The 10,030-nt window shown below is 41.5% G+C and overlaps 1 long non-coding RNA gene across 3 annotated transcripts in view; it reads left to right on the forward strand.

Moving 5' to 3' along the window:
* The window catches only part of LOC132875035 (uncharacterized), a 35,527-nt gene extending 26,391 nt beyond the window's left edge, over positions 1-9,136 (forward strand). Inside the window, exons 3-4 of one of the 3 annotated variants that reach the window (XR_009651747.1) lie at positions 1,575-3,119; positions 4,166-9,136. This is a non-coding gene — a long non-coding RNA (uncharacterized LOC132875035). Of the gene's footprint in view, positions 1-1,574 lie in introns of all 3 variants that reach the window. The other 2 variants (XR_009651748.1, XR_009651746.1) reach the window with 2 other exon arrangements.
* Positions 9,137-10,030: the final 894 nt, after the last annotated feature.

Below are 10,030 nucleotides of genomic sequence, written 5' to 3' on the forward strand. Positions count from 1 at the left end.
GTCCTACCACTCTCATGGAGTTCACTGTTTTTGGACCCATACCAATATGTTTTTTTTTTTTTTGAGTTGTTCAGGTTGTGTAAAATAGCGGTTGTCTTGCCTGTGAGCAGTGCATCCTGTGAACGAAGTTTTTCATCTCTCAGGCTCATAAAGACTTATTTGCGGTTGACTATGACAGAAAAGAGACTATCAAGTTTGGCTGTACTCAGCATTGAATCAAAGCGCACAAAAGCATTAGATCTTGATAAATTTGTGAAGCGTTTTGCTGAGCAACATGGAAATCGCCGCATTCAGCTGTTGTAGGCATGACAAGTTCATGTTATGCTCACTGGTGAGCCTTTACAAAGCGTGAGGAAAAAAACTATAAAATGTGACACTGGTGTAAATGGTTTAAATCATGCTGAACTTAAAGCAGTGTTGTTATTGTTGTTTTTTAGTGTCTGTTCTTTTGCATATACAGTATAAAACTGTCCAGAAACGGTATAGACCTCATCTGAGAATGTGTGTTCTTCGTGAACAATAAAGGCATGAGATTAAGTTTCTGTATGAGTTTGTAAATGGCAGTCTGTGCCCTTTTGTAGTGTGTACATACTATTTGTCGTCAAACTGTGATTAAATTCAGTATATATACATGTCTGTAATACGTTGCCACCCCTCAAAAATTCCTGCCCCCCTCTTGCCACCCCATAAATATTTTTCTAGATCCGCCCCTGATTTCACATAGGTGATGTCTTTAAGAAAATTGACAGACAGGGATTGGCCAGGTGTGTCCTCTGGGGTAGGTCTGTTAGATAGCACAGGCAGTAATATATACCTTTTTGTAAATAGCCCACTGTGTTGTACACAGGGGTGAAAATTAACTTCACAAAATATCAAACTTTACCGGCCACTGACAAATAAATGGTACAATTTACCGGCCACTCAACAGTAACTTATTAAGACATGTTTATGGAAAGTTATTTTGTACTGTATTAAATTCAAGATGTCACTGGTTGCAATTTTTTTTTGTAACGTAGACTACGAAATGTACTTTTGCGCGCGTGCCGTGTCCCCGTGCATCCTTCTCACCTTTTTCACCCCTGACCAGTTTGCATGCCTGCAATAAGAAGGCAAAGGAGTTGGAAATAGATGCCATTCCATGTTGTGAAACTGTTTCATTAGTTAAAACTCCTCCTTGGTTGTTTAGTACACCTGTTGTAATAATGGAAACAAAAGAAATAGCTAAGAATGGTGGAATATATCAGGATGTAGAGCAGTATCTAGAGAATATGTACTGTGACACTACTCAAATTTATACAGATGCATCAAAAGACACAGAAGGTAAAACGGGTATACACATACCAGAATATAAAGTTAACATTAAAAAGAGAACTTCTGATAACATGTCTATTCTAGCAGCTGAAATGTCAGCTATTGTACTTGCTCTGCAATGGATAGAAGATGTTAAGCCCCCTAAAGCAGTCATTTGTTCAGACTCCATGTCATCCCTTGTATCCATACAAAGTGGTAATTCTTCATGCTGTCAGGACCTATTGAATGAAATTAATCACCTCTTATTTGTAATTCATCAACAGAGAATAGTCATCCAGCTTGTATGGGTTCCTGCCCACAGTGGAGTGAAAGGCAATGAAGAAGCAGACAAGCTAGCAAAGGAAGCTGTCAAAAATGAAGAAGTCCAGCTGAATATTCCTCTTAGTCGTACAGAAATCAAGGTATTAATCAAACATAAGGTAAATAAACTCTGGCAAGCAGATTGGGACAAGGAGAAGAAGGGAAGACATTTGTACAGCATACAAAAAGAAATATCAAGCAGCAAATCAAGTTACTCAGGAAGACAAGAAGAGGTATGGTTCACACGTATGAGAATAGGGCACACTGGATTAAATAGCAGCATACATATTATTCATAAGCATCCCACTGGCATGTGTGAGTTTTGTGGAGTTAGAGAAGATGTGGAGCATGTATTATTAAGATGTGTAAAATACTCAAGACAAAGACAAGGCCTTAAGAGAATAGTTGAGGCAACCAAAAAGGTTTTCTCTTTAGAGACCCTACTGGGGGAGCCTAGATCAAGGCATATCACTAATGCAGTAGCAACTTTTATTAAAGACACTAAGATAGCTGATCGCAAGAAGGTCCTGGGTTCGAGCCCCGGGGCCGGCGAGAGCCTTTCTGTGTGGAGTTTGCATCTTCTCCCCGTGTCCGCGTGGGTTTCCTCCGGGTGCTCCGGTTTCCCCCACAGTCCAAAGACATGCAGGTTAGGTTAACTGGTGACTCTAAAATTGACCATAGGTGTGAATGTGAGTGTGAATGGTTGTCTGTGTCTATGTGTCAGCCCTGTGATGACCTGGCGACTTGTCCAGGGTGTACCCCGCCTTTCACCTGTAGTCAGCTGGGATAGGCTCCAGCTTGCCTGCGACCCTGTAGAAGGATAAAGCGGCTAGAGATAATGAGATGAGATGAGATAGCTGATCGCATTTAATCTTCTCTGTTTTTTTTTTTAATAATGTCCGCGTGATTACACCCCAGTCCAGTAGTTGGCGGTAATACACTGTTTGTCAACTGCCATAAAACTTAACAGAAAAAGAGGAAGACCCCTTCGCAGTAAACGTCATTCATGCGTAAGAGGAAATTGCGCACGCAGCCTGGACCCAAAGAAGACTCAGAAATGCCTAGTTGTTGTGTTGTCGGGTGTCAGAATCGTAGCAGTGATGGGGTTAAAATGTTCAGAATTCCAGCAGGATCTCACCCATTCCAAAAAAATCGCCGACGTCTATGGCTACAAGCCATCAAACTTGTAGACTGGGATGAAAGCACCATCAAAAATGCGCGGGTTTGCAGCGCCCACTTCATCACAGGTAAGATCAGGCTATTTATTAAATCTTTCTTTTTTATTCTTTCTAGTCTTCGTTTATTGATGTAGCAAAATACTTTGGTAACGTTTGTCTGATTAGCTGGGTCATAGTTACACAATGTAATGAATATTGTTAGCATGTTAACTTTGCTTTGCATGCAATTTTGTTTGTAGGAGAGGTCTCGCTTGACTCAAGCAGTCCAGATTTTGTGCCATCATTATTTGTGCATGCCGAAAATCACAATTTTAAAGCAGGGATGGAAAGGTAAAATTGTGTGCCCTCACTCTAAATGCCAACTTGCGTTGATTGCGCTAACCTAGCTCCCGCCCCATTCAGTTTCATTTCTGCTCTCTGCCTCTCGCTTTTTACGCAGCTCTGATTTCTCTTAGCTGCACTCTTTACACTATCATTCCTTTCATGCCATTACCTCCTGCAAATTGCTGTTTAGTGTTGGTATTTGCTATTGTAGCTAAAGCCACATTGCCATCACATCACTGGCATAATTTGATTAAAACAAAATGAATATGAATGTCCCATTGTTAATCAAGTTGTACATGCCCGCCAGGGGCGTTGCACCAAATTCTGGGCCCTATGCACAAGCAGTGGCCATGCCCCCCCTCCAAAAAAAAAAAAAAGCTCACCAGTTAACAATGCTGAAAGTATCTAACAACAAGGGCGTACTACCAGTCCAGTCAGTTACAGTGGCGCCTCCAGAAATATTTCATAGGGGTGGCCAGATGGGGACACTTAAAATCTTGGGGTGGCACACCAAAACTAAAAGCCATAATTTCAGGATATCATTATACTGTTGTAGTAAACCGGCCAGTAGAAAACTATCAGAAAGACTTAAGGAAATGCCTACTGATATACTTTGGTTTATTGTGTTATATTTAATGTTACTAATGATCTGTTATTGATGCTGGCTGTGTATCCTGCTCTGTCTTTTCCTCTACTCCGTCCTCCTCCTCCTCCTTCTCCTCCTCACTAAGCCTCTGTTGCTCCCCTGCCGTCTCCTTTCTCTCCTGTTCTAATATTTTTCTTAAAATAAGAAGAGATGTCTGTGGACTTTCTCTTCATTGTCTGAAAATGACTGACATAACATACAATCAGCAGCTAATGTTAGCTACGTAACTCAGTTATACATGTCAAAAAGCTGCTGTAACAGCACTATTTAGCACTTAAAAAGCACATGTTACGACGCATACTTCCCCCTCTTCTTTTACTAAAGAATATTTTGACTTATTTACTTACTGGTAGTCTTCTCCGTCTTCTCTCTTAACTCCTTTTGAGGTCATTATTTACCTGTGTAGGTACAAGCGGTGGTCACACACTGAGCCGTTGCTATAGGAGCGCGCAAAAGCGGCAGAGGGGAGGGGCTGCTGTGAGTGAGGGAAGATGATCTTCCCTCACTCACCGAAGATCAAGAGCGTCTTGCCTGGCTGGCTGTGCATTTGGGATGAACTGCATAACTGAGGCTACTACAATCTATACTGGCCAGTGGGGTGGCCAGTAAATTTGTAGGGGTGGCCACAGCCCCCCCTGGCCACCCCCTGGCGGCGCCAATGGTCAGTTACTGTACATAGCCACACATTAATCTAACAACTCTTAAATGAATAAAACCCCCTAATCACACAATACGTCACTGAATCTTTGTTTTATTTGCAGAATGATTAAAAGTTGTAACAGTAAATGCCACCAAAAGTCACCAAACATAATAGGCCTGCATGAAAATTGAGCACCTTTGCATTGGGCTGAAGAGAACAGATTTTTATCAAGTAGCTTTATTACACAAAAGAAATGCCATTTCCAGATTTCTACATTAACAAAATACTTCCTTTAGAATGAAAGGTAAACAAAACTTGACTCTCTTGTCATTTTTCATTTTAAAAAGGGCAAAAAGAAAACAGGCTTCCACAAAGTGCTAAACACTGGAATTTATACCCCAGCTATTAGCCTAATTATGTTATGGCCCAATATAATTTAATTTTCGATTAGTATTCTATTGCAATGCCGAGAAAAAAGTCATCATGTTATTTCTAATTTTGTGTTGTGCAGTTTTTAGCACTGACAATCGCGGTGGTATTGAAGCATTTATAACCGCGGGTGTTCATTTAATGTAGGCTATTTGCTTTCACACTTGGGCTCACCTTTCTTGGGAAAGAAGTTTGTGAGCAGTTGCTTTCCCTCATTTCTTTTCTTGTCTCTTTCCTGCCTCTCTTTTCGTTTCTAAAAACCGGATTTTGTTTTCTTGTGCATCATCTTCCATAGCACAGATAGCCTACAACGCGCAGTGCTGCTTCAGCAGAATGAACGCTACGTTAAATGCGCTTAGTTAAAAAGCCCGGTGAAAGCGGACTAAACCATATCGTGCAAAGGGTGGGGGGGCCTGTCCCCAGACACTATATGTAGGCTAGGACAAACAATTCAATCCATTAATCAAACGATTTATTTACTCAAAACATTACAGTTACATTAGTTAGCAACATATATTGTGATCTTTAAATGGTATTGATATTTTAAAGGAAAATAAAATTACAGACTCCTCAAGGGCCCTCCCCCCACTTGGGGCCCTGGTAACTCAGTCCCCCTTTTCCCCCCACTACGACGCCCCTGATGCCCGCACATAACATAATCATATGCGTCTAAAGACTTGTAGGCACGAAGTTTTTCGTGGGTGTACGTTGAAGTCTTGTCAGTAAGGTACGAGTATATATCTGGCCATTGTATACCAGGGAACTTACTAACATCGCCCGTCCACTCTTTAATTAAATACGGATCCGGTAGGCCAGGGCTTTTCAAAGTGTGGGGCGCGCCCCCCCTGGGGGGCGCCAGAGTTCTTCAGGGGGGGCGCAACGTGAGAGACAAAATGGATCGGTTTTTAGCTGTCTATGGTTTTTAGTACCTAAAGCTACAGTGAGTGAGGAGACAAAGGCTACGTTCACACTGCAAGGCTTAATGCTCAATTCCGATTTTTTTGTGAGGTCGTTCACATTAACAAACATATGCGACTTGTATGTGATCCTCAGTATGAACGAAAAGCGACCTAAAAGTGTTCCGCATGCGCATTGCAGGATACGACGACGTCACACGCAGTGAGCATGGCCAGTGTTTACGGAAGTAAAACCGCCCGGTTGCGGTATAACCCATCCAATCTAGCTTGAATACCTGTATCCCCCCAAATGGAAATCAGCTCCGTAACCTCTGCGTCCTTCCATTGAGAAGATTCAGAACCTTCACAGCCCGAAGCGTCCCTCGCATTGATGTCATGCGCAGGGGCGCAGATACGTTTTTTGAACTGGGAGGGACAAAAAACTGGGGGGGACAAAGCTGCCAGCAAACCAACCCCAATATGCCTGTCAAACTTGTTGTTAGTAACCATAGCAACCAAGCTCGAGCTCGCAACCTGTGCAGTCTGCGCAGCTCAACCAACCGAATATCAGTCTTTGTTTTGTTTTATGTGAGTTGTTGCAACTATGTATACACTGCTGTGCACCTCAATAAACCGAATGGTAATTAGTCTTTTGATTTTTCCGTGAGGTTTGCCTTATGCAAAGAAAGACAGCATAGACGTTTTTTCCTCCCTATAAGTGGGGGGGGGGACCGAATGAGGTGAATTTAAATCTGGGTGGGACGAGTCCCCCCCCTCTATCCGCGCCCGTGATTATGCGCCATGTTGTTGTAACTTTTTTGAGAGACGCGCCGCCTACTTCAGCGCAGAATAGTGACGTTTGTGGCTTGTTGATGACGTGTAAGTCGGATGAATGCGACCTGGCGGTTCAGACTGAAGTCGCATATGAAAAGAGCGGATAGGAATCGAAATTAGGACCACATATCCAAACAGCCTGGGTCGGATTTGAAAAAATCGGATCTGTGTCGTTCATATTGTCAATAAAAGATCGGATACAGGTCACATATGGGCGAAAAGATCGGATTTGAGTCACTTCAGCCTGCAGTGTGAACCCACCCAAAGTCTGGGCCAAGCAAAAAAACAGAGCCTCCAGGATGTTGTGATTTGCAACTTCAGCGCAAATTCAACCAATCCCTGCGAATTCAGGGTGGTGTTGCAATTATATCCAATCACCGCAACTTTCCCGCAAATTTGACCAATCGTTGGCGTCGTCTTGAGGTGACGTCGACAAACTACCTTCCGCCTTACTTCCGTGTGTTCAAGAGAAGCAGCATGCGCGTCATGTTGCCAGATTGGATGATTTCAAGTGTATTTTGGCGGGTTTTGAACATATTTTGGACTGGAAAACGTCAGCAGTATCTGGCAACATGGAAAGTGTGTTATGTTTACAGTGAAGGACTGTGTGCACTTTATTTTTTTTTTTACTTAATACAAGAAGTTAATGGATGCCAACATTTTTGCCAAAATGGTATTTTATTTTCCATTGTTTAGGCAGCTTCAGCATCATACTGTGAGATTCTGTTCAAATTGTTTTTTTCTTCTATGAAGCCTGAGCCATTTATTTTATTAGTTTATAATTATTGTTTAATTTAGTCTTCAGGAGAGACTGCCTGCACACAGTACTAGTATTAATAGTTTTTTTTTCTTACATGAAAGCTGAGGCATTTATATTATATTTTAAGGTAACTTCATGTTGTGCTGTGAGGTTCTCTGCACTTTAACTTTTGAACCAACAGGTGCATTTGGATAAGTCAAGCCTATTTTTCTGCATTTTTGTAGTCCTGGTAATCTTTTATATTGGTAAAGTTGTTTATAGGACCATTTCTCAGTGTTTTTTTTTTTTAATCAATAGTTTTTCAGTAATAGCTTAATATTTAACATATCACTCGATTTTAATCACAAAAAGAGAAAATCGCAACAATTTCTCGCAACTTTCACTTCCTCCCGCAATGTAATCGCAACAAAAACCTAAAAAACACCGCAGCTTTCATCGCAATTTTTTGGAAAACCCCCGCAACATCAGACATTTTAGCCCGCAACAATCACAAAAAAGGCCCGCGGAATCCTGGGGGACTGGAAAAAGAAGGAAGTATGACCACGATTATTTAAAGTTTGGATTTTCATGGACTGGATCTGAAGATGCTCCACTGCCACAGTGTGTTGTCTGCCAAGAGGTGCTAGCTAACGATGCTATGGGATGTTTAAAATGTGTAAAACAAGATGTTTTAAAAAGCACAGATGTTTAAAATGTGAAAAAGAAAAAAATAATGTGTACAACAACCATTTTTTTTTTAAATACGAATGGAACATTAAGTATAGCAACAACAAAAATTGTAAGGGGGGGCGCTGTTGTTTATTTGCTCTCCGAGGGGGGGCTGACTCTCCCACACTTTGAAAACCCCTGCGGTAGGCGATGTCCACTTGTTAGAGTTATTTATGTAGCGTTCTCGATCTTGTAACGACAATTGTTTTGCATAATCTGACAGCTCATAATGCTGGTCTATGGGCAGCGCCATTGTTTCTGGGTCCAGGCTGCGCGCGCATCCTGGCAACGGTTGGTTTGTTTACAAACATGTGAAGGGGTCTATATTTCTGCATAAACAGGGCTCTCAAGTTTTGAATGCAGGCAAGAGTGACATCCCCCACTCCCACGTTGGCGGGCCGGTTGGACAGGTCGCAGGAATGGGGGTCTTTCATTAATAATAATATTATTAGTGTTGTTATTAATAACTGCTCAGACTTGCAGAAGAAAGGATAAACACACGGCACTGACAATTCAACCAAATACAAAGTCTTTATTCAATTTCCGTGTATTGAATAAGTGTGTGTGTGAGAGAGAGAGAGAGAGAGAGAGAGATTATGACTGGTGTTGTTTATTGTAAGGGTTTGTTGCCTTTTTGGAGTCCTTCATCATTTGTGTTGTTGGCTCCCACTCAAGTCCAGCCATTTTCAGGGTCATGATAGAGGCCAATGTCCCGTCCAGAGACAAGCTTTTTCGGGTTGAGGTTTTGTTCAGACTGACCATTGAAAATACCCTCTCGGCATCAGCATTTGAATGAGGAAGCACCAAAACCAAGGTTGTTATCTTTGATAACCTCCCAAATTGGTTCAAGCCAGTAACCTTTGAAAAAGGAACCAAGGGCCTCTATTACTTAAATGTTTTCCTTTTATCTTAATAATGAGCAAGTCATGTTGTGTGCAAAAAATGTCTTAATTTGTTCTTTTTTGAGGACATTCTTCCCCCAAACTCCTCAACGTCAAAGGATGTTGGGTCCTGTAATCTGTAATAGTTGGACTTTCCTCTTCCCTATATCTTCCCCTGGAGTCATGCAGTTTCTATATTATGAACAATAAAAACTTAATCTTTCACAAACGGGTCTTTCATAACTGCTGACAAATAATAAGTCTTCACTCTTGCTGGTATTCACATGCTGCTTTAAACGCACGTTAGTGTCGCTGTTATTATTACTGACCAGCGTCTGTTATTGCCTGTGAACAAGTGGAGCTGCTCGCCAGGGGATCATTTAAACAGGTGCAATACAGCTCAGCTCCTGTAAAACCTTACCATGTCCATGCGAATTATCTGGGCAACAGTCTCTCACAACAGTCTCACTTCTCCTCATAGCTCCAACAATAAAGATCTCATTTCACTTCTGCTTTCTACCAGTTCTACTGCTTGTATTGATTTGTGCAGAAATCTACAAAACTTCATTTGTAACTCTTTCTCAGGCCATATTCGTCCTCCGAGATTACAATGGAGTCGTTAATTATCACACCTTTGCAGAGCAAGTTAAAGTGTAGACAACATTTCAGACTGCACAAAGCTAATGAGTAATCCAGGACAGAGGTCAGAAGCACTGCTTTAACCCAGAACTCATATAACCAGGCTTTAGAGGCCGGTCTTTCATTAAACTTTATCTTCATTAAAGCATTTGACACGTTCGAGTCCAACTTTATGGAACTGGGGTTGTAAAGATGGGGAGGGGTTCACTGCTCTGTGAAAGACTGCATGGGCAAACAGTACAACAATTTAAGAATAACGTTCCTCAATGTAAAATTGAAAATAATTTGGGGATCACATCATCTATGGTACATAATGTCATTAAAAGATTCAGAGAATCTGGAGAAATATCTGCCTGTCATCTTCGGGCCCTCAGGCGACACTGCATTAAAAACAAACATGATTATATAGTTGAAAATGCTGCATGAGCTCAAGAACACTTCAGAAAACCATCAGCTGTGAAAACAATTTGTCATTGCATCCACA

Source organism: Neoarius graeffei, chromosome 27 (assembly GCF_027579695.1).
Source record: "Neoarius graeffei isolate fNeoGra1 chromosome 27, fNeoGra1.pri, whole genome shotgun sequence".
Taxonomy (NCBI): domain Eukaryota; kingdom Metazoa; phylum Chordata; class Actinopteri; order Siluriformes; family Ariidae; genus Neoarius; species Neoarius graeffei.